At 41.8% G+C, this 24,384-nt stretch overlaps 1 long non-coding RNA gene across 1 annotated transcript; it reads left to right on the top strand.

Moving 5' to 3' along the window:
* Window positions 1-3,378: 3,378 nt before the first annotated feature.
* LOC121002159 lies at window positions 3,379-24,075 on the top strand. Its single transcript, XR_005779235.1, has 3 exons — window positions 3,379-3,575; window positions 4,534-4,539; window positions 24,059-24,075. It is a non-coding gene; the product is annotated as an uncharacterized LOC121002159 (long non-coding RNA).
* Window positions 24,076-24,384: the final 309 nt, after the last annotated feature.

The following is a 24,384-nucleotide window of genomic DNA, read 5'->3' as shown; positions in this document are numbered from 1 at the left end:
TATAGTAGTTATATTCTTGTACATAGGAACAGTATTATAGTAGTTATACTCTTGTACATAGGAGCAGTATTATAGTAGTTATATTCTTGTATATAGGAGCAGTATTATAGCCGTTGTATTCTTGTACATAGGAGCAGTATTATAGTAGTTATATTCTTGTATATAGGAGCAGTATTATAGTAGTTATATTCTTGTACATAGGAGCAGTATTATAGTAGTTATATTCTTGTACATAGGAGCAGTATTATAGTAGTTATATTCTTGTACATAGGAGCAGTATTATAGTAGTTATATTCTTGTACATAGGAGCAGTATTATAGTAGTTATATTCTTGTATATAGGAGCAGTATTATAGTAGTTATATTCTTGTACATAGGAAGCAGTATTATAGTAGTTATATTCTTGTACATAGGAGCAGTATTATAGTAGTTATATTCTTGTACATAGGAGCAGTATTATAGTAGTTATATTCTTGTACATAGGAGCAGTATTATAGTAGTTATATTCTTGTACATAGGAGCAGTATTATAGTAGTTATATTCTTGTACATAGGAGCAGTATTATAGTAGTTATATTCTTGTACATAGGGGGCAGTATTATAGTAGTTATATTCTTGTACATAGGAGGCAGTATTATAGTAGTTATATTCTTGTATATAGGAGCAGTATTATAGTAGTTATATTCTTGTACATAGGAGCAGTATTATAGTAGTTATATTCTTGTACATAGGAGCAGTATTACAGTAGTTATATTCTTGTACATAGGGGGCAATCTTGCACTAGCTATATTCTTGGCCATAGGGGAATGTATCACAGTATGTACTTCTGGTATAGTGTAAATATTCTGCTTATTTTTCATACCAACATCTAAATGGATAAAAAAGAAAAAGAAAAGAACAATCAGTTTTTTAATAAACAACAGTGGTCCTTCCCCTTCCCCCCTTTTTTGGCAACTAAATTTACGGGTGCCATATAAATAACAGATAACAAAATAACAAAAAGATGCATTTTGCAATGGGCTTCTCCTCTGCAAAATGACAGATGTCAAATTAAAACTAAATTTACATACGACGAGACCTGTTACTTTTTATAAACGTAAATTTTTCCATAGTCTTCCAAAATCTGAATTATTTACACCCGTCACATCCATCATAAATTTAAATATTCAAATGATTAAGCTGAATACAAGCAGAGACTATTCATGCATGCTTTCCCCACCAGACTATATACAAATGGTGCAGCATTTATAATTAATACTGAGAAAGACGTGCCAGATGAGCGCGTTGTGGCCGTCCCAGCGTCTTGGCTTCCTCACCAATCCTCGGCTCTGAGGTTTTCTATAAACAGATCCTGAATAGACAGCCCAAATAGAGGCGTAAAACTGTGATACCAGCAGGAGCCGGGATGGTCTCATCCTTATTAGGGAAAGTAACTCAGCTGCAAAGAAGAAACCACCGAGAGGAGAAATGTTTAATTGGAGAAAGATGAAAAAGTGTCTGCAGATATCTGATGAACAGCGATGCTTAGAAGGAGTTGTGGTTGGATTAGGAAATGGATATAATATTCTAAAAATATCCAGACATAATTTGTACATTTACATAAATTGTCGATTTGCTAGATTCTATCTGAAAGAAATAAATTGGAAGTGGAAGTAGTGGAAGTGTTAAGCAGAACGGAAATGCTGCAAGTTAAAATGTTTCACCCTTGTGTAAAAATCCTCGACAATATATATTGGGTCCTATTCAGCCTTCGCAGTCCAACTGGATTTTGGCATAGAAATGCCCATTTTCTCTTTCTCCTTTCTGGGTGAAGTTCCTCTCAAGCAATCATTTGTCTTTCACCCCTCTCACATCCTTTGTGCTTTAAATGTCAGGCAGTTAGATTGCGGCAATTATTTACATGACCATTTGGACTATTATTGCCGGGGGCCATGGTGCTTGGAGGACTGTCTAGCATCTAGTTGGGATGAAACGTAAACCTGCAAATTAAGAAAAGGGGTGGGAGACGCCTTTCAGGGGCAGCTCCCTCACTATGACAGATAAGGGATAGTATCTTTTCTGTTGCTGCTCTCTCCCTATTACAGCTCAGGTGGGGGCGAGTCTTTTCCTCTGTAGCTCTCCCCCTACAACTGTCACAGCTTCTAACAGAAGATAGAGCTGGTGGCTGTTGAAAGATGGAACTGAGCATGTGCGGCCACCTCAAGGAATTGGACAGAGAAATAAGGAGAAGAACAAACAGCAGGTGGCGCTCTACAGATACTGAGGTGTTGGTTTGAAAAATGTAGAATATTTTTCTTAGGTATAGAAAGTCAGAAATGCAGCGCTCACCTGCGTATCGTATCAGAGGCACAGATGTGGCTAGGACAAGGCCGACATAAACTGTGCAAAAAGTAAGAGGATCCAGCTTCTGGTAAAACGATATCCTTTATTTGATGCGGTAAAATCCATACAGTGCAAAGACAAGTGCAAATTTGACGCGTTTCGGATCCCAAGTTAACGATCCTTACTCATGATATAAAATGCTATCTGTGACTCTCCCCCATAAATACACCTCCTCCAATCACACACATGGAAACAACATCACATGGTAAACAGGTGTGGGCAGATCACAAAACATGGAACAGCAAATCCAAACGTATACAAAGGAGAAAAGGAAAAAAAAATTAATTTAAATTAAAAAAACACAATAAAACTTTCTCAAATTCATTAGTATTGTAAAATCAAATCATGTTTTTTGTTCATGCCAGTGGGAAAGCAGCTACCAAGTTCGAACATCCAATAAGCCTCTCTACTTAGTAGTTTGCTTCTGTGGTCACTACCCCCCCCCCCCCCCAACTGGGAGCGTGACCCTCTCCGCACCCTGTGCTCTAAAACTTTTTGTGTTACCCTTATGTACAATGGCAAAATGCAGAGTGGCAGAAGAAACATTACGTGTTCGATAGTGAGGTATGTCAGATACATGTCTCCGTGTCCTGGTTTTAACCTGTTTGGTAGTGTATCCTACATATTGCATGGAGCATTCAACACATGTGATTACGTAAACTGCAGAATCAGTGTTGCGGTTGATACATTGTTTAATCTTATGACTTTTACCATTCGCCGTAGACGCAATTGTTTGACTGACAGACACGTGTTCACAACATATGCATTTTCTGTGGCCGCCTTAGTAGCTACCTGGATATGTGAGGCATACTGGTTTGGCCTTCAGGCGGTCACAGAAAAGGCTGGGACTGATCCTATGACCCAAAGTGGTCGTATTCCTCACTATAACTGGTGGTAAAAGTCATTTGCTTTCTTCTGGAGTATTCGTCTTTGTAACCGGTTCCTCAGGGAATACTAATGTATTTCTGTCCGGCGCTAACGCCCATTGTCTAGCTTTCCTAATGGATCGTGTAGTATATGATCTGGAGTGTAACCTAGACCTGATAACAGCCGCCTCTTCAACAAAAGACCCATTGGTGGGGCAATTGCGTCGTGCTCTCCCCATTTCTCCTTTTGGTATATTTCTCGTTACATGTGTGGGATGACATGAAGTGGTTGGCAGTGTGGTATTCCCTGCCGTTTCTTTTCTATAAGTGTGCCCTCTACATAGAGTCCCAGATCTAAAAATGAAATGGAAAGTGGGTCATGGTGTAGAACAAAATTTAATGAATAATCTCCAAAAGGTGGTATGTCCATTGACCATACAAAGAGAAGGTCATCGATGTAACGTCCATACCACCTTATGTTAAGTGAAAAAGGGATTATTAATATCAAACAGAAAATTGCTCTCCCACCATGCCATAAAGATGTTTGCTATGGAGGGTGAAAATTTCGCCCCCATAGAAACACCAGAAACCTGAAGAAAGTATTTGCAATCAAACATAAAGAATGTGTTTCATTAAAAAAAATCTACTGAAATACAAATGAAATCCTGCAGCTCCAAAGTATAGTTGCTATAATGCAAATGTTGTGAACACGTCTGTCAGTCAAACAATTGCGTCAAAGTCATAAGATTAAGCAATGTATCAACTGCAACACTGATTCTGCAGTTTACGTAATCACATGTGTTGAATGCTCCATGCAATATGTAGGATGCACTACCAAACAGGTTAAAACCAGGACACGGAGACATGTATCTGACATACCTCACTATCGAACACGTAATGTTTCTTCTGCCACTCTGCATTTTGCCATTGTACATAAGGGTAACACAAAAAGTTTTAGAGCACAGGGTGCGGAGAGGGTCACACTCCCAGTTGGGGGAGGGGGGGGTGACCACAGACGCAAACTACTAAGTAGAGAGGCATATTGGATGTTCGAACTTGGTAGCTGCTTTCCCACTGGCATGAACAAAAAACATGATTTGATTTTACAATACTAATGAATTTGAAAAAAATATATATATATTTTTTTTTTATTAACATTATTTATTTATTTTCCTTTTCTCCTTTGTATACGTTTGGATTTGCTGTTCCATGTTTTGTGATCTGCCCACACCTGTTTACCATGTGATGTTGTTTCCATGTGTGTGATTGGAGGAGGTGTATTTATAGGGGAGAGTCACAGATAGCATTTTATATCATGAGTAAGGATCGTTAACTTGGGATCCGAAACGCGTCGGTTTTGCACTGTATGGATTTTACCGCATCAAATAAAGGATATCGTTTTACCAGAAGCTGGATCCTCTTACTTTTTGCACAGAATATTTTTATTGGAACAACCCCATTAAGGTTACAGCTATAGCTCCCAACATAGTTGTACGAGAGCTTGTTTTATGCAGGACAAGTTGTATTTTTTTTAATGTCCCCATTTTGGGGAACCTCAATTTAAACATTTATTTTTTTATTTTTTTTGGGGGGGGGGGGGGGTGACAGTGTGATAAATCCATGCATTTCAACCATTTTTTTGAGGGAGTGAGGTGACCAATAACCAACAATTCCTTTTTTTTTTATGGTGTTCATTTTTATGCTGCTTAGGGGAATTCATTGCCTGTACTGCAGTGCATAGTCATTCTGACAGACACTTTATTATATCCTACCAAAGGCAGAAGGTAATAGCAGCCAGAAGGGCATCAGCTGCCATGATAAAAACTCGCTCTTTTGCACCGTATAACCGTTCAGATACTGCAGTCGCTATTGACTGCAGCATATGAGGGATTAAACTGCTGGGTTCGGAGTTATCTCTGATCGTGGCAATGGCAGCAGGGTGTCAGCTGTATAATACAGCTGATACCTGCAAGTAATGGCCGTTACTGTAAAGTATTATTATGGCACTAAGTGTTAACTCCCAGAGCAGAAGGGTATAAGGACCTCCATCAGTTACCTAGTGCAGAAAGTGTCTAGAAAGAGCACCTCTATTAATGGAGGACTATACATAGAGTCCATTCATTTCAGTGAGTGCCATGTAATGCCTCATTTCTTCTGTGGTGGTGCTGCAGGAGAATTAAACACTTGTTTCTGGCTTTGTCCACACCTGTGAATGGCTTATTTTTCTACGACTCTTCTAACAAAAAGAGATTGTAAATTATTTTTTTATATATATATATTGTATTAAAGTATTAAGGGTAAATTTTATTAAATAATCAAAAAAGGAATCAAAAATATTACCTGACAACAATTTCTTGAAAAATATGCATGAAGTAGAGATGAGCAAACTGATTCTATACTAATCAGATTCATTATTAATTTCACAAACATTTGTCCGCCCAACGAATCCCAAATTTTCGCTATGTGTTTCAGACTAATCGTGCAAAAGCAGTGCCCAGCACCATTTTAATGTAAATTTTGGCAAGGAAAACCAGGAGGGAAGAAGAAGATGGAGAATCACATGACTCTGGGAAGAAATGGGGGGGGGGGGGGGGGGGAGCTTGCCATAATTGGCTCAGAGGCTAACAGACTGATCAGCCAGGATTCAGGAAGGTCCTGACAACATATCGTTCTGTGTTCAACCTGCTACTTGAACGGATGCCTTGTGGCAGTGTCTGACAAAAAGCTATTATAGACAAAAGCCATTAATCTAGTGTGATAGGGACATAATAAGAAGGGTATAGGGAGATAATAGGGATATATAATTGTGTATATATTTAGGCTTTGGTCAGGGAGAGTGAGGGACTGGTCTATGGTCAGTTGTTTCATGCAGCTAGTTCTGCATTACAAAATCCTGCAAAAAAACTCATATTTTTCTTTTTGAACAGCGAGGCAGCTTCTTTTTATGTAAAAAAACGTTTCTACAGTTAAAGACTTATTCCCAGAACCCCAATAGCGTACATTCTGCTGCAAGCACAGTTCAGTGCATTATACCTGTGTTACTGAACTGCAATAACGCAATTGCTACACCCGTGTTATTAAACATGTATTTTACTGCAAGATAATGGGTAGTTACAGCAAAAGCATTTTACTGCAATAATGCCATTTTTTACCCCTGTTACTGTAGGCATTTTATTTTTGCTGCAATATACAGTGTAGTTCAAACACATTTTAATGCAAAAACTAACTGCATTATTGCCAAAATAAATAGTCAATACCAGTGTTCAGTGTGTTTGTAGAAAGGGGGGGACATTTAATTGCACCTTTGTCATTAAATTACAGAACAAATGCTTTCAATTTTGTAGTACCATTAATAATCTGTGCAGCAAACCTGTGACTATTAATTTATAGGAAACCAGTGAATTAATATTTATAGGCCTTTTAATAAAATGTCTTGAAAACAAAAGAGGGGAAAATGAAAGCACCATGCCTTGTCATCCAAAAGTCAGAATGTTGGTAGTAGCAACAGTAGCCTCACCAGCCATCTGGCCAGTAGTAGTAGTAATAGTACTAGTCTATTAGTAGTGGTAGGCCACAGTTTTCCATGGCCTCCGATAGGTACCACATTATCATTGAGGACAAAGAGGATGAGATTGTGGACTGGATGACTCATTCCTCCTCTTAGACAGAAGATGATGTCAAGGTCCCCTCCGAGTCTAAAACTGTGCCTTGGAGCTAGGAGTCACAATATTACTTCTCCTCCTCCTGTCTTCCTTCTTGTATCCTCTCTGTCTTCACTGCCCCCTCCTAGTGCCCCCTTCTTTATCACTAAGAATAGGCAACAAAACCCCACACACTATGGAAAATACTCAAGAAAGTCTTCCTGTTGATGACTTCTACGAGAAAGACCAGCATTTGGACTGCCATGAGAAGGAGGTTAGGTGGATGACCCCATGCATAGTTGTGTTGGTGGCAGTGAAGACAATTGTATACACAATTGTGGCATAGGGGCAGTGTTAGTGACAGTGGCACTCAGGACAAATACTGAACAGAGAATTTGGAAGGGTGCCAAGGGTTCACAATGACATATCGCACATAAAAATGGCAGGATGGTAAGGACTGTGATGATGATTGTTTATTGGATAGTACCTGGGACCTGGATAGAGGTGATGATGATGAGGAGGAGGAGACATCAATAAAGAAGGATGATGGCTGTGGCAGCAATAAAGAGAGGAGGCAATGTATGTCCAAAACCTCCAAAAGAACTGTGAGGGCCAAATCTGTTTCTATTGTCGTAAGCTCGGGAACTGATTCAAAAAATAGTTGTCTCATTTTCTAAATTCATGTGCCCTTTCCCTGGCACATACCCCGTCCCTGACCCCATGGACTTCCTGGGAGGCAGATTAAAACAGTGGCCAGAACTGGCCCAGTTTACTCTTTCTGTACTAGATTGTCCTCCAGTGCCATCTTAAATAGGGTCTTCAGCATGGCAGGTGGCGTTGTCACACCCAAATGGACAAACTTGTCCTCCGCCAATGTACTAAACATTACTTTTGTCAAAATGAATAAGGCCAGGATCTGTTAGGATTTTCACACCTCTAGCTGAGGCCATTGAATAAATCTGCCATTGCTGACCGTGCCCCATCATGCTACTGTCTGCCTGCCTTAGCACCATGTCCTGTAGCATATTTCTGCTGCTGCTGCCATTGCCACGGCTGCTACTCCCTGTTGCAAATCCCCCGACTGCTACTTCCAATACCTCTACTGCCACTACCATTACCCCTACACAGTCGCTACTACTACCCCAATCCGTTCTACATCCACACTGTATTGCTGCTGCTTCCAAATAAAATGGAACAGTTTTCCAGGCTTGTTCAACTTGTGTGTGCATAAATAAGGCATTTTGTTTTAGATGCTTTTGCAGCACAAGCCACTCTGAAACATCACTTGTGTGTGTATAACTATGGGCAGGCCTTATGCCCCCTTTATGGCATAATTTTTGGATGCTTTTGCAGAGCAAGCCACTTTTTCTTATGACATTAACATTTGTGTGAATAAACAGGGGCAGGCATCTGCCTACGTCAAGGCAATTTTTTGGTCGCTTGGTCCCAACAAGCCAGTTTTTTTCCCTTATAACACTGTGTGTTCAAACACCATCTGCCCCCAATAGAGAACAATTTCTGGAAGCTTTCTAATATTAAAAACATAAGATATGCAATGGTGAAGTGTGTTTTTGAACATGCTATTAACACGGTTAAACATGCGTTTATCCATAGCTACAAATATCAGTGTCACTCTGACATTATTTAGTATTGATGTCATTGCAATAAAGAGCTTAAAAAGGGAGCGGGGCAAATATTTGTAAATAAAATACATAGTAACATAGTTTATAAGGCTGAACAAAGACATCCGTCCATGCAGTTCAGCCTGTTATCCTGCAAGTTGGTCCAGAGGAAGACAAAAAAACCTGTGAGGTAGAAGCCAATTTTCCTCACTTTAGGGGAAAAAATAATTCCTTTCCGACTCCAATTAGGCAATCAGAATATCTCCCTGGATCAACGACCCCCCTCTAGTAGCTATAGCCTGTAATATTATTACACTCCAGAAACACATCCAGGCCCCTCTTGAATTCCTTTATTGTACTCACCATCACCACCTCCTCAGGCAGAGAGCTCCACAGTCTCACTGCTCTTACCGTAAAGAATCCTCTTCTATGTTTGTGTACAAACCTTCTTTCCTCCAGACGCAGAGGATGTCCCCTCGTCACAGTCACAGTCCTGGGGATAAATAGATGATGGGATAGATCTCTGTACCGACCCCTGAAATATTTATACATAGTTATTAGATCTCCCCTCAGTCGTCTTTTTTCTAATGTGAATTTTGATAATCTTTATAGGTCCTGTAGTCCACCCATTTCAGTTATTACTTTAGTTGCCCTCCTCTGGACCCTCTCCAGCTCTGCTATGTCTGCCTTGTTCACAGGAGCCCAGAACTGTACACAGTACTCCATGTGTGGTCTGACTACTGATTTGTAAAGTGGCAGGACTATGTTCTCATCACGGGCATCTATGCCCCTTCTGATGCAACCCATTATCTTATTGGCCTTGGCAGCAGCTGCCTGACACTGGTTTCTACAGCTTAGTTTGCTGTCCACTAAAATACCTAAGTCCTTTTCCATGTCAGTGTTACCGAGTGTTTTACCATTTAGTATGTACGGGTGACTTGCATTATTCCTTCCCATGTGCATAACCTTACATTTGTCAGTGTTAAACCTCATCTGCCACTTCTCTGCCCAAGCCTCCAATCTATCCAGATCCATCTGTAGCAGTATACTCTCCTCTGTAGTATATATACAGTATACTGTCCTCTGTAGTATATATACAGTATACTCTCCTCTGTAGTATATATACAGTATACTCTCCTCTGTAGTATATATACAGTATACTGTCCTCTGTAGTATATATACAGTATACTCTCCTCTGTAGTATATATACAGTATACTGTCCTCTGTAGTACATATATATACAGTATACTGTCCTCTTCTGTGTTAATTACTTTACACAGTTTAGTGTCATCTGCAAAAATTTATATTTTACTGTGCAAGCCTTCTACAAGATCATTAATAAATATATTGAAGAGAATAGGGCCCAATACTGACCCCTGAGGTACCCCACTAGTGACAGAGACCCAATCTGAGTGTGTACCGTTAATAACCACCCTCTGTTTTTTATCACTGAGACAGTTACTTACCCACCTACAGACATTTTCTCCCAGTCCGAGCATTCTCATTTTATATACTAACCTTTTATGTGGTAGTGTCAAATGCTTTGGAGAAGTCCAGATACACGACATCCATTGATTCGCCGCTGTCAAGTCTAGAACTTACCTCCTCAAAGAAACTGCGTAAATTAGTTTGGCATGACCGATCCCTCATGAAGCCATGCTGATATGGCGTTATTTGCTTATTTCCGTTAAGATGCTCTAAGATAGCATCTCTTAGAAAACCTCCAAACAGTTTACCCACGACAGATTTTAAACTTACCGGCCTAGAGTTTACGGGCTCTGTTTTTGGACCTTTTTTTAATATTGGCACCACATTTGCTATGCGCCAATCATGTGGAACACTCCCTGTCACTATAGAGTCCTTAAATATCAGAAATAAGGGTCTGGCTATGACATTACTTAAATCTCTTAGTATACAGGGGTGCATGCCATCTGGTCCTGGCGAGTTGTCTATTTTCATCTTTTTAAGACGCATTTCCACTTCTTCCTTGGTCAGACAGGGAACTTTTAATGGGGAATTTTCTTTTACATTCTGCATTTCATCGGAACAGTTTATTTTCCTCAGTGAATACAGTAGAGAAAAAAATATTTAATAGCTTTGCTTTCTCCTTATCGCTGTCTGCAACTCCCCCCTCATCACTCTGCAGAGGACTGACACCTTCAGATTAAAACTTTTTACCATTTATATAATTCAAGCACATTTTAGGGTTAGCTTTACTCTCTTTGGCAATGAACCTCTCTGTCTCTAGTGTGGCTGCTTTTATTTGTCTTTTACATGTTCTATTTTTTTTTATATAGTTTTTCAATGCTTCCGCACTACCCTCCTGTTTTAGTGATTTAAATGCTTTCTTTTTGTCATTTATTGTTTTCTTTACATTTCTATTTATCTACATTGTTTTTTTCTTGTTCCTTACCATTTTATTCCCATAAGGTATGTACCTCTCACAATTAGAGTTTAGGATGTCTTTAAAAATATCTCATTTTGTGGCTGTATTTTAATTTTTGAGGACTTTGTCCCAGTTAGTTAGGCTTCTCTTAGTTGGCTAAATTTTGCTTTGGTATTTTTGTTCCTCCCTGAAAAAAACTCTCTTTTGAATGACAATTGGAAGGTTATTATTTAATGGTCCCCCGTATAAAAAATTAAAAGATTTAAAAAATCTGAGTCTTAAGAGTGTCATATACCAATTTTCAGGCCAATTGTAGCATATTTGTTTCAAGCAGAATCTATTCGGACACTAATAAAATTTTTAGAAAAATGCAACTTATCAGGCACAAAACAAATTTCAAGAAGTTCACTTATCTCTAGTATAAACCCTATTATCATCAAGAGGAGGATATCTCTTTAAGTAGGTGTTTATTTTTTTCACCATGCAAGTCAGCACCTGTAGCTATCCGTAGAGTTCACGTGGGTCCTGCAATTCATGTGTCAGAGATTATAGAGGAAATGAACGTACAGCTGATTAAATGTTGGTGTAAAAGCCAAGGGGACAGGGTATCAGCAGAGCGCGCTGTGTTTGAACTCCCACGCACGCCGCTATCTCAAAGAAATTTTTACAGGCGCCATAACTTTTGTTGAACTAGTGACGGCAGCTTTAATCAAAGTCCCAGCACTAATAGTGCAGGATGAATAGCTTCTCTGAATGGTCTTGTGAGTCTCAGCCGCTCACACATCTGAATGGCCAGGCACTCCCATGCAGTTAAGATAACACGCTTGTATAATCTGACTTTTATCAGCCCCTTATGAGCCATTTTGGTAAATGTATTCAAATCTAAAAGACAAGTGCTGTCAGTTATAGCGCTGCAGCTGCCCGCACCGGGAACTGGACCAAGAGTTCAAAAATATCTATCTATCTATCTATCTATCTATCTATCGAGGAGCCATAGGTCCTCCAGATAAAATAATTGAGGCTGAAATAGAAATCTATAGTCATTGTCTTATGTATGAAAAATACAGGTCTGTCACAGAAGCTCCTTGTCATAAGGGCTCATTCAGACGGCCGTAGAGTTTTGCGGCCCGCAAATTGCCGATCCGCAAAACATGGATTCCGGCCGCGTGCGTCCTGCATTTTGAGGACCGCACTTGGCCGGCACTATGATAGAAAATGTCTATTCTTGTCCGCAATTGCAGACAAGAATAGGACATGCTCTATCTTTTTAGCGGGGCCACGGAACGGAACTACGGATCCGGACAGCACACAATGTGCTGTCCGCATCTTTTGCGGCCCCATTAAGATGAAAGGGTCTGCACCCGTTCCGCAAAATTGCGGTCATCTGAATAAGCCTTTAGGTTGAGATAAAGAAAGTCTCCCACCTTCATGAATTTGTAAAAAGTCTTTCCATACTAGCAACATTTGAACACCAAAAAGTGCGATATTTTAAGCCAGGCCGTGTTCTGTCTCCAAAATTTACCCAAGTGCCCAAATTAGCATAAACCATACACTTTTGGAACAATTTGTGGGACAATACTGAGAAAATTAGGACTGTTAGTAATAGAGATGAGCGAATCGAAGTTGAAGTGGAATTTGATCCAAATTTCAGGAAAAATTCAATTCGCACAAATCCGAATTTCCTCAGGCTTTGTGGTAACAAATCAAATTTTTTCCTAAAATGGCTGCTTCACATGTTAGGACATGGAGCAAAGAACTCTGGGAATGAGGGATCACCCACAATGCCATGCCTGTATCCAATCAGCAGCCAGCCAGCCCCTGTGATGTCAGCCATCTTGGATTCAGCCATTTTCCAGTGTACTTAGTGCAGGGAGAGACCTCAGCAGGCGCTAGGGACAGTGGTAGAAAAGACTTCATTGTACTAAAAAAATGTACAAGTTCAGGGAAAGATTAGTCTAGGTGTAAGTAAAGGATAGGGAGGCATCATCTACACTATAAAAGGAGAACTGGGTGCAATAGGAGAGTGTACAGCCTGGGTAATAGGAGCGGTTCTATTACACCGTGCTGCACTAATTGGGGATCCAAAAGTGAAAAATATATGTCATAAGTGCCGTTCGGCGGTGAAGTCACATTGTACTACAGCTATTTACGTGGTGTATTAAAATGAAATATATGTACGTCCCAATAGCCGTTCTGCTGTGAATTGTGATTGTTATATTTCTTATTTTGGGGTGTACAGTCGTGGCCAAAAGTTTTGAGAATTAGATAAATATTGGAAATGGGAAAAGTTGCTGCTTAAGTTTTTATATTAGCAATTTGCATATACTCCAGAATGTTATGAAGAGTGATCAGATGAATTGCATAGTCCTTCTTTGCCATGAAAATTAACTTAATCCCAAAAAAACCTTTCCACTGCATTTCATTGCTGTCATTAAAGGACCTGCTGAGATCATTTCAGTAATCGTCTTGTTAACTCAGGTGAGAATGTTGACGAGCACAAGGCTGGAGATCATTATGTCAGGCTGATTGGGTTAAAATGGCAGACTTGACATGTTAAAAGGAGGGTGATGCTTGAAATCATTGTTCTTCCATTGTTAACCATGGTGACCTGCAAAGAAATGCGTGCAGCCATCATTGCGTTGCATAAAAATGGCTTCACAGGCAAGGATATTGTGGCTACTAAGATTGCACCTCAATCAACAATTTATAGGATCATCAAGAACTTCAAGGAAAGAGGTTCAATTCTTGTTAAGAAGCCTTCAGGGCGTCCAAGAAAGTCCAGCAAGCGCCAGGATCGCCTCCTAAAGAGGATTCAGCTGCGGGATCTGAGTGCCACCAGTGCAGAGCTTGCTCAGGAATGGCAGCAGGCAGGTGTGAGCGCATCTGCACGCACAGTGAGGCGAAGACTTTTGGACGATGGCCTGGTGTCAAGAAGGGCAGCAAAGAAGCCACTTCTCTCAAAAAAAAAACATCAGGGACAGATTGATCTTCTGCAGAAAGTATGGTGAATGGACTGCTGAAGACTGGGGCAAAGTCATATTCTCCGATGAATCCTCTTTCCGATTGTTTGAGGCATCTGGAAAAAGGCTTGTCCGGAGAAGAAAAAGTGAGCACTACCATCAATCCTGTGTCATGCCAACAGTAAAGCATCCTGAGACCATTCATGTGTGGGCTTGCTTCTCATCCAAGGGAGTGGGCTCACTCACAATTTTGCCCAAAAACACAGCCATGAATAAAGAATGGTACCAAAACACCTTCCAACAGCAACTTCTTCCAACAATCCAACAACAGTTTGGTGAAGAACAATGCATTTTCCAGCACGATGGAGCACCGTGCCATAAGGCAAAAGTGATAACTAAGTGGCTCGGGGACCAAAACATTGACATTTTGGGTCCATGGCCTGGAAACTCCCCAGATCTTAATCCCATTGAGAACTTGTGGTCAATCCTCAAGAGGCGGGTGGACAAACAAAAACCCACTAATTCTGACAAACTCCAAGAAGTTATTATGAAAGAATGGGTTGCTATCCGTCAGGAATTGGCCCAGAAGTTGATTGAGAGCATGCCCAGTCGAATTGCAGAGGTCCTGAAAAAGAAGGGCCAACACTGCAAATACTGACTCTTTGCATAAATGTCATGTAATTGTCGATAAAAGCATTTGAAACGTATGAAGTGCGTGTAATTATATTTCACTACATCACAGAAACAACTGAAACAAAGATCTAAAAGCAGTTTAGCAGCAAACTTTGTGAAAACTAATATTTGTGTCATTCTCAAAACTTTTGGCCACGACTGTAGATATAGGAAAAAGAATACGTCTTAATTGCCGTTCTGTGTTGAATTGTGATTATTATTTTTTTGGGAGGGGAAGAGCTTATTAATCAGAAAAAAATATATATGTCTTAATTGCCGTTCAGCGGTGAAGTAACATTGTACTACAGCCATTTATATAGTGTAGAAAAAGGAAATATACGTACGTCCCATTAGCCGTTCAGTGTTGAATTGTGATTGTTATATTTCTTTTTTTGGGGTGTAGAAATAGGAAAAAAAGGAAAAAATATATGTGACCGAGTGAAGGCGGATGCTCCACAGACAGGATCGTTTTTTTGGGGGGTTATTGTTCTGACGGATCAGAGGAAGGGCAAAATAATCAGTGACGTCAACACAAACTTACTGCTGACACCCTCTCCATTCTGTCGGGGGGGGGGGCTCTACTTGTATAAGTGTTTAATAGAACAGGTTATGTAGACATCTAAGTGAAATTAGCTGACGACGGTGTAAAAGGAGTGCGCTTCTTCTTGGCGCTAACATCGACCTGTAAGGCTGAGGTCATACTTAAGTTATTTGGTCAGTTTTGGCCCCATAAGTGTGCAGTGATTCTAAGAGCGACGCCTGTCATCTGCATGTCATACTGACTCACAGTATTTTTTCACTACCACAGCAGACTCCCTATGTGTGTTACTGCAAGGAACAGTGTTCTACACCACTATAAAGGCTCTCTGCAGCCAGGAAATAGCCGTTTTTGAACGAGATTCGCCACAAATAAATTCGGATCGAATCTTTTCGGAAATTTGGGCGAACCAACCGAATTTAAATTTTTAGAAATTCGCTCATCTCTAGTGATGAGCGAGCATGCTCGGCTGAATAATTCGGGTGCTCGAATACAATTTAATACAATGGAAGTCAATGGGAGAACCCCAGGCACCCCCTGCTCAGAAGAGAAGAGGGCATCTGGTTCATAAAAAAAGGCTAGAAATTGATGGAAACCCCATCAAAATGGTTTGGCAACAACATTAAGAGGATAGCTGGATGCGTCTTAGACTCCTATTATGTACGACATACAATAGACAACCACACAAAGGCTATATGCCAAAAGCCAGGTATGTATAAGCCATCCATCTATCCATGAGACAGATAACAGCCAGCATACCTTACAATGGCAGCCTTGTGCACTATGAGATATTCCAAACCAGCTCTCATCTGACTGAGAACCAGTAAACCTCAGTTATTTTGCATCTGTTGGATGGCTTGGCTAGACTTGCACACCTAGATCAATATCATTAGGGCGACAAAAAGTTTTACGGTTGTCCTACCATAATATTCAATAACCTTTCTATACATTTTTGTCATGTCTTTCCCATAAACATGGGCATATGGGAAAGACATGCAAATGAGCAGAATCTGCCTTGTTTTTCAGCTGTCATAAGACTATGAAACCAATAGAGGGCGCTGTTCATAACTCAATAGTGCCATCTATTGGTTTCATAGTCTTATGACAAGAATATTAGACTGAGTCTTATGACAAGCTTATTAGTGTAGCCTTTTGCATGGAAAATGTCAAAAAAAGTCATAGAAAGGTCTAGAGGGCTGCAAAGGGAAGCAAAATAGGGGTAAGATCAGGACAATTGCCCTGCAAACAAATGTGGATAGGGAAATGAATCAAAATAACATAGAATAAAAAAAAAAAAGCTAAAAATATTGATCTTGAACTAGAAGACAAAGGTCAAAGTGGAGTAGGAGGTTGGGAAGGCGGCGGACGTGTTAGTGTAGGTGGAAGCGGTAAAGGAGGAGGTAGAAAACACTATTTTTGTATTTTTTTTATTTTTAAAAAATTTGGGAAGACCCCAAAAATATAAAAAAGAAAACAAATAGAAAGTGCGCTGTAGTAACAATGGCTGGGTGCGGCCGGTATACTTGTCTATTCTGCACAAGGTACGGACAAATACTGTAGGATCCATGCCTAGTTCATTTTAATGAACGTGAGCTTGTCCACATTGGCTGTGTACAGGCGGCTGCGCTTGTTTGTGATGACGCCCCCTGCCGTGCTAAACACACGTTCGGACAATACACTGGCCGCAGGGCATGCCAGCACCTCCAAGGCGTAAAGGGCAAGCTCAGGCCATGTGCCCAATTTGGAGACCCAGATGTTGAAGGGGGCAGACACGTCATTCAGTATGTGTAGGTGTGTGCACACATACTGCTCCACCATGTTGCTGAAATGCTGCCTCCTGCTAAGACGTTCCATATCAGCTGGTGGTGCTGGTTGTTGTGGCGTGCTGACAAAGCTTTTCCACATTTCGGCCATGCAAACCCTCCCTTCTGAGGTGCTGGCGGTGCCCCAGCTGCGTTGGTGACTTCTTCCTCGTCCTCTGCCTTCGCCTTGTGCTTCCACTGTGCCCCCGCTGTCAGGTGGGAATGCCACCAGCAGAGCATCTACCAGTGTGCGCTTGTACTCGCGCATCTTTTGATCACGCTCCAGTGACGGAATTAAGGATGGTACGTTGTCCTTGTAGTAGGGATCCAGCAGCGTGGCCATCTAGTAATCAGCACTGGTTAGAATGTGGGCAACTCAGTGGTCATTGCTCAGGCACTGCAGCATGTAATCGCTCATGTGTGTCAGGCTTCCCAGAGGCAATGACAAGCTGTCCTCTGTGGCAGGGTATCATCTGTGTCCTCTGTATTCCCCCAGCCACGCACCAGTGATGGCCATGAGCTGCTTTGGGTGCAACCCTGCTGTGAACACGGTTCCTCCTCATCATCATCATCCTCCTCGTCCTCCAGAACTGTGCCGTGGCTGGACAATTGTGTACCTGGCATATGTTGGTGCAGGAACCCACCTTCCGAGCCACTTGTGAATGACTGGCCTAATAACCGTGGAAATTATCCCCCTCCTCCTCTTCCTCCTGTGCCACATCCTCTTCCATCATCGCCCGAAGCGTTTTTTCAAGGAGACATAGAAGTGGGATAGTAAAGCCGAGGACTGCGTCATCGGCACTGGCCATGTTGGTGGAGTACTCGAAACAGCGCAACACGGCACACACATCCCGCATAAAGGCCCACTCATTGGTGGTGAAGTGGTGCTGTTCCGCAGAGCGACTCACCCGTGCGTACTGCAGCTGAAACTCCACTATCGCCTGCTGCTGCTCGCACAGTCACTCCAGTATGTGCAAGGTGGAGTTACACCTTGTGGGCATGTAAGCCGTGTACCGGGGTGGGCTCCCCAGGATACAGCGAAGTCACAGAGAAGGAAAGCGACACTGACACCAGCTTAATATGCAAGAACAGAAACTTTACTTTGGCAAAAGTAATAACACAAGAATAACCGCAACAATACAAACATGCACAGAAAATGCTATATCCTGGACCCACAGTCACTGTCCCTGCCCACTGGACAGGCCTACCCGATGGCGGACACAGCAGAGCCTGCAAAGTCAATACTGCGCCGCAGAACAGTTCTGTACAACCTGGCAATCACACAACCCTAACTATCTATCTAGTTTCAGGCCTAGGCTTAGTGTCTGTTGTTCAGGAGCCACTAGTATAAAGCAAGGAATAAACGGGTGTACTGACCTGCGTCCGTTCTGGGCCCTAGGATGCCGCTTACCCGGGATGGCCACCAAGCTCTCAGCAACCGTGTGGCCTTGCTTGATGATAAGGTTTCTGTCCACACACTGGAACTGGTCTTCCTGGGACAACCTCTCTTTCAAAGAGCTGGATCCAGTAAGGGGGCAACAGCTACTCTCCTTCCTTTGAGTGTCCATTCACTGCCGGACATCCGCAAGCCAGAATGGAATCAGATTCAGTCCCTCACAGCACAATCCTTCCACCATGTCAGATCAGCTCAGACTTCTTGGTTTTCAGAAACAGCTTACATGAGTCATCATCTGCTTTGCATATGCAGATCCCAGAGTGTGTTGACTGTAGCTGCAAAACAGTGGCCTCTGGTGCCCGGAATGCCAAATGACAGCTCTAATACAATCTAGGCATAAACATTACACAGGCAGAGCTTTTCCACAATCTCATAGGCACGTCGCATATGAGGCAGTGAGCAAGAAGGCCGAAGTTACGCTGCAGCGCATACAGGCGAGCAGCAGTAGAGTGAGAACGCCGAAAGCGCGCACAGACGGACTGCAGTTTCTGCACTTATCACACACCACCAGGCCGGGCATGAGGCTCAGTGGCACCAACCACTCATATGTCTGTTGTTCCATGCCTGCCCACAGCTCCTGTGCGGTGTGGGGTTTTACCCCCAAACAGATGAGTTTCAAAACTGCCTGCTGTCATTTACCCCTGGCTGTGCTGAAATTGGTGGTGAAGGTGTTACGCTGACCGGATGAGGAGGCGGTAGAGGAGGAAGCGGAGTAGGAGGAGGAGGCAACAGGAGGCAAAGAGAAACGTCCTGCAATCCTTGGTGGCGGAAGGACATGCACCAAACTGCTATCCGCCTCAGCCCCTTCCACCACTGCCTTTACCCAGTGTGCAGTTAGAGAGATATAACGTCCCTGCCCGTGCTTACTGGTCCACGTATCGGTGGTTCTGTGATCCTTGCCACAGATGGCATTGCGCAGTGCACACCTAATTTTGTCCGCCACTTGGTTGTACAGGGCGGGTATGGCTCGCCTGTAAAAGTAGTGGTGGCTGGGAACCACGTACTGTGGAACAGCCACCACCATACGTTTTTTTCAAGTCTCCGTCTCCACCAGACGGAATGACAGCATTTCAAAGGCCAGGAATTTTGAAAAGCTGGCATTCAGGGCCAGGGATTGCGGGTGGGTAGGGGGGTACTTCCACTTTCTCTCCAGGGTTTGGGGGATGGACAGCTGAATGCTTCCATGAGACATTGTGGAGATGCTTGGTGACGGTGGTGAAGGTGGTGGTGTTGCTGCCACATCCTCGGTTTGTTTGGTGGCAGGTGCCACTGTCACTCCAGAGGTGGATGAAGAGGCCGAGACTGCAGCAGAAGAGGGAGCAGGAGGAGCCAGAGACCTTTCGTAGTTTTTGAGGTGTCTACTCCACTGCAGCTCGTGCTTTGCATCTAGATGCCTGGTCATGCAGGTGGTGCTCAGGTTTAGAACATTCATGCCTCTCTTCAGGCTCTGATTGCACAGCATGCAAACCACTCGCGTCTTGTCGTCAGCACATTGTCTGAAGAACTGCCACGCCAGGGGACTCCTTGGAGCTGGCTTTGGTGTGCTCAGTCCCTGGGTGCGGTGGGCGTACTGTCTAGGGGACGGCCACTCTGCTTTTGCACACTGCTCCCTCTTTAGCTGTGCGTCTGGCGCTGTGTGACCACCACCTCTTCCTTCTAACTGCACACATCACTCGCATGACCTTGATTCCATGTGGGGTCTAGGACTTCATCATCCTCCACATCATCTTCCACCCACTCTTCACCCCTGCCCTCCTATGTTGTGGGGTTATGATTAAGAACGATGGAGTTCAAAACTGTTCCTTTTATTTTGTATGCTGAGAGGCCCCTGTCCGGTTCGTTCCATGCATGGGAGGATTTGGTGAGGTGGAATTTACCTTTTTTGTGGACTTTAGTGCAGATTTGTTGTTATTTTGTTTAACCAGTGTGAACCTGCCCTTAAAGAAGTTCTCTGGTTTAACGAATTTTCCAAAGTTTTGGCAATTTATTTGAGATGAATCGCATGAAAATGGTGCCCAGCACTATTTTACTGTAAAAATTGGTGGGGAACATTACAGGAATGAAGAAGATGGACCGAGGGAAGGGAGGAAAGGAGGGCTTGCACAGAGGCTGACAGACTGATCAGCCAATCAAGGCTCAGTAGAAGTGCCATTCTGTGTGCAGCTGGGGTTGTAATTGGATGTGTTGTGGCTGTGTCACTGTGTCTGAATGAGCCCTTAAAGAGTTTAAAAGGAGGAGAAGGAGAGGAAGAGCAAAAAAAAAAAGAGCAAGACCTACGACCTCAGAGTGTCACCAAATTTCAGGCCAATTGGAGCATATTTCATTAATGAAGAATGGATTCGAACGCAAATTGAATTTTTAAAAAAAATTCTGCAAATGAGATACTAATTGTAATAAATTCGCTCTACTCTAGTACCAACCTTTCTTCATTTATAATTATAATAGAAAGTCGTCAGTGGTTTTACCAGTCAATAAAGCCTAAAAGTAATAATTAGTAGTAATAAAATTAATAAGTAGTACAGTAATTTTTCAATGTTGAAAAATCATGATTTGAAGTGATATTATGTTATAATGAATTGTAAGTTTTGAATAAAGATATTATTTAACCATAAACGTAATAGTCTTTATACACAGATCTCATCCTGGGGAGGAGGTTGTTATTTTTTCCTTTTGTTAGTGTGAATCCATAATTACCTGTCATCCATATCTATGACTTGCCCTCATGTTACCGCAGGACATCAGAAACTATTATTTCCGTACAGTACAGCGTTCAAAATATTTGTTCCCGTCTCGTTAGTAGAGATAGAGAACTTATCGGCGGAGCATTTAAAAATAGCTTTATCTGGAGAACCTGGCTTCCAGAACAAGAACATTAAACACAGGGAGGTGTCGGCGAATGATACAATTGTTCTTACGATGAAAGCCACATAGTGTTCTGTGAGGGCACATACGGTACCGCAGCGGGGGCGGACACAGACAACTCCTGTGCAACAGAAAGCTTCAAAATGTGCAGCCACATGCACTATAAAGGGGCATCCTAGGGTCAAATGTTAGCATGCTATACTCATTTGCAAGCTATTCTATATAAGGCGTCATGCACACGACCGTATCCGTTTTTTGAGATAGGTCCACAATTCACAGATACACTAAATACGGATGCGGTCCGTGTGCAGTCCGCGTTTTTTTTTTGCAGACCTATTGACTTCAGTGGGTCTATGGTTTGCATTTTGCAGACATATTTAATCTTTTTGCGAAACGGATGTACGGATGCGGAAAACACAGGTGATCCATGTGCTTTCTGTGTCCATATGGTCGTTCCGAAAGGGGATAGAACATGTCCCATACTTGTCCACAAAATGTGGACCACTAACCCACGGAAGTCAATGGGTCAGCATAAGGATAAGTGAACCAGGTTCTTTCCGGACGAATTCACTAAAATGGTGCGTAGCACTAGGCAGGAAGAAGAAGGGTGCTCACATGACCCTGAGAGGAAGTGGGGGAGGGCTTGCCCTTATTGTCTCCCAGGCTGACAGACAGCAGGCAGGGAGGTGCCCTAGCCGAACGAGCCGAACGCCAAAGTATCTGTGAGGGGTAATGAATTAAGCTTCCCTTTATTTCTGTGTTCAAAAACACATTTCCAATCAATTTCATTTTTTTTTTAACGGGGACTGATTATATCCAAACTAGCAGCATTTATACGTGATTACTACACCAGTAGACAGCGTAGCACACAAAAGTATCTAGGAGTGATAACGAATTTAGGCCCAAATCTGTTTCCCTACTTGACACGTTTTTAATCAAAAAAATTTTTTGGGGGTGGGGGTTGTTGATCATATTCAAGCTAGCAGCATATATACAGTCAGGTCCATAAATATTGGGACATGGACACAATTCTAACATTTCTGGCTCAGTACACCACCACAATGGATTTGAAATGAAACTAACAAGATGTGCTTTACCTGCAGACTGTCCGCTTTAATTTGAGGGTATTTACATCCAAATCAGGTGAACGGTGCAGGAATTACAACAGTTTGCATATGTGCCTCCCACTTGTTAAGGGACCAAAAGTAATGGGACAGAATAATAATCATAAATAAAACTTTCACTTTTTAATACTTGGTTGCAAATCCTTTGCAGTCAATTACAGCCTGAAGTCTGGAACGCGTAGACATCACCAGACGCTGGGTTTCATCCCTGGTGATGCTCTGCCAGGCCTCTACTGCAACTGTCTTCAGTTCCTGCTTGTTCTTGGGGCATTTTCCCTTCAGTTTTGTCTTCAGCAAGTGAAATGCTCAATCGGATTCAGGTCAGGTGATTGACTTGGCCATTGCATAACATTCCACTTCTTTCCCTTAAAAAACTCTTTGGTTGCTTTTGCAGTATGCTTTGGGTCATTGTCCATCTGCACTGTGAAGCGCCGTCCAATGAGTTCTGAAGCATTTGGCTGAATATGAGCAGATAATATTGCCCGCAGTGATCGTTTAAACACAATGTTTGATAACACCGTCAATTGTGCGTTTCCCATAGCTATGTACGTCAGTGTCACTCACACATCGTTTATTATTGCTGTCATTGGGTTCCAGAGCTTGGGGGGGGGGAGGCAATTCATAAAAAATACACAAAAAGAGATAGCAAATTTTCCTAAAAATTGAGTCCTAGGAGGCTGGGGGGGGGGGGGGGGGGGGTATATACTAACTTTCAGCAACTTCTGTTCAGCCTTAACTGATTTGGTTCTGAACCGGACCTAAAACAAATCTCGACTGGATCGCTCATCTCTTGGTCCGCACGAAATGCGGATGCAACACGGAGAGCATCGTTATTTTGACTATCCGCAATTTGCGGACTGCAAAATACATACATGGAATAAATGAATGAACGAACGACTGAATGAATGAAAAACGAATGAATGAATTTTAATACAATTGTAAAATAGTTTAGAATGAATAGGAAAGACAAAATGAAAAAGTTAATGAAAAAATGAGAGTGAAAGGAATGGCCATAACATGAATGGATACAACACTTAACGTATGACTAAACCAATGAATGAATGGAGGAAAAAAATGAGTGAATGCATTTTAATGAATTTGTAGTGAATAATGAATTAGGAATGAAATAACTCAACAGTGAATGAAACAAAATAGTGAAAGTTAAGGCCACAGAATGAATGAATAAACCAATGAACGAACTGATTGAATTTAAGTAAATAAATCAATAGATTACTGTAATAAAAAAAATTATCTGTGAATGAAATTGTAAAACAGCGATAAATGAATATGAATGAAATAGAAAATGAAAGAGTGAATGAAAACGTTAAGCAAAAGTTAAGGTCATGGAACGAATGAATGAATGACTAAAACTGGTGAATGAATTTGAATGAAGTTGTAAAATAGTGAAAAATGAATATGAATGAAATAGAGAGCAGACTGTTAAAACGTCTATAAGAGTAAAAACTAGTGATAGTTAGGCTGGGCTCACACCTGAGCGTATTCGATAAGCGCTGTTTCCAGGCGTTTTTATCGGGCGTTTTTGAGGCGTATTTTGGTGCGTTTTTGTATTTTGGAAACGCGCGTTGTACGCGCGTTCTTGCTATTGACCACAGAGGCGTACAATGAAAAACAGAGGTGTTACGCGCGACAATACGCCCCAAAGAAGCTCCTGTACTTCTTGGGGCGTAGGGCGTTTTACAACGCGTTCGTACGCGCTGTAAAACGCTCAGGGGAGAACCATGCCCATAGGGAAACATTGGTTTTTGCCTGTTGAGCGTAGGAACGCGCTGTAAAATGCTCGGGTGTGAACCCAGCCTTAAGGCTACAGAATGAACAAATGAATGAATGAAATCAAGGGAATTAACAGATGAATGAAAAAAACAACGAGTGAGTAAATGCATAAAACGAATTGAATATAAACCGAACAGTGAATAATGAATAGGAATGAAATGTTGTGTAACTATCATTAATGAAAGTGGTGAAAGGAAAGTAAAAGGAATGCATGAATGTATGAAGGAAAGACATAATGTATAAAAATAAATAAATACAATGTATTCCATGAATTACTATATTGA

The sequence above is a fragment of the Bufo bufo genome, chromosome 5 (assembly GCF_905171765.1).
Source record: "Bufo bufo chromosome 5, aBufBuf1.1, whole genome shotgun sequence".
NCBI classification, from domain to species: Eukaryota; Metazoa; Chordata; class Amphibia; order Anura; family Bufonidae; genus Bufo; species Bufo bufo.
Note: the sequence above shows the minus strand (reverse complement) of the source record. Positions and strands in the feature narration are given on the sequence as shown.